Source organism: Tamandua tetradactyla, chromosome 5 (genome assembly GCF_023851605.1).
Source record: "Tamandua tetradactyla isolate mTamTet1 chromosome 5, mTamTet1.pri, whole genome shotgun sequence".
Lineage (NCBI taxonomy): Eukaryota > Metazoa > Chordata > Mammalia > Pilosa > Myrmecophagidae > Tamandua > Tamandua tetradactyla.
In genome coordinates this window covers 96,432,916-96,433,355 of record NC_135331.1, presented here as the reverse complement: position 1 = coordinate 96,433,355, position 440 = coordinate 96,432,916, and positions in this window count along the sequence as shown.

Sequence of the window (440 nt, the reverse complement as noted above, 5' to 3'; positions counted from 1 at the left end):
GGTAGGGCCTACTCTTCTAGGAAAAGATCAAGTGTATTTGATTCAGGGGAAAATCAAAGGACTCAAGGCAGAGCTATGATTTTAGCCATAGCTGATGGGGCCACACGGTTTTCACAAGAGCCTGTCCCGGTCAATCAACCCTGCCTCCTTCCTTTCCTCCTCTCCTCTCCCCTCTGTGTCCTGGTGAAGGTCTCCTCCTTCTTGCCCCTGAAAGCAGCAGCTGTTGGTGGTGGAGGGCCGAGAGACAGACAGAAATTCCCCTCGATCTCTGTTTCTACTGAGGAAAGCAGGCTGGAAGCAAGGTCACTGCTGGGAACTGGGACAGAAGGTGAGCTGGGGCAGGGGGCGGGGCAAGGAAGTCCAGGGAACCAGACCTCCTATGGCTTGAGAGGGAGGTGGCACCGCGGAGGCCACCCACACTCAGGGAGCATCAAGACCGA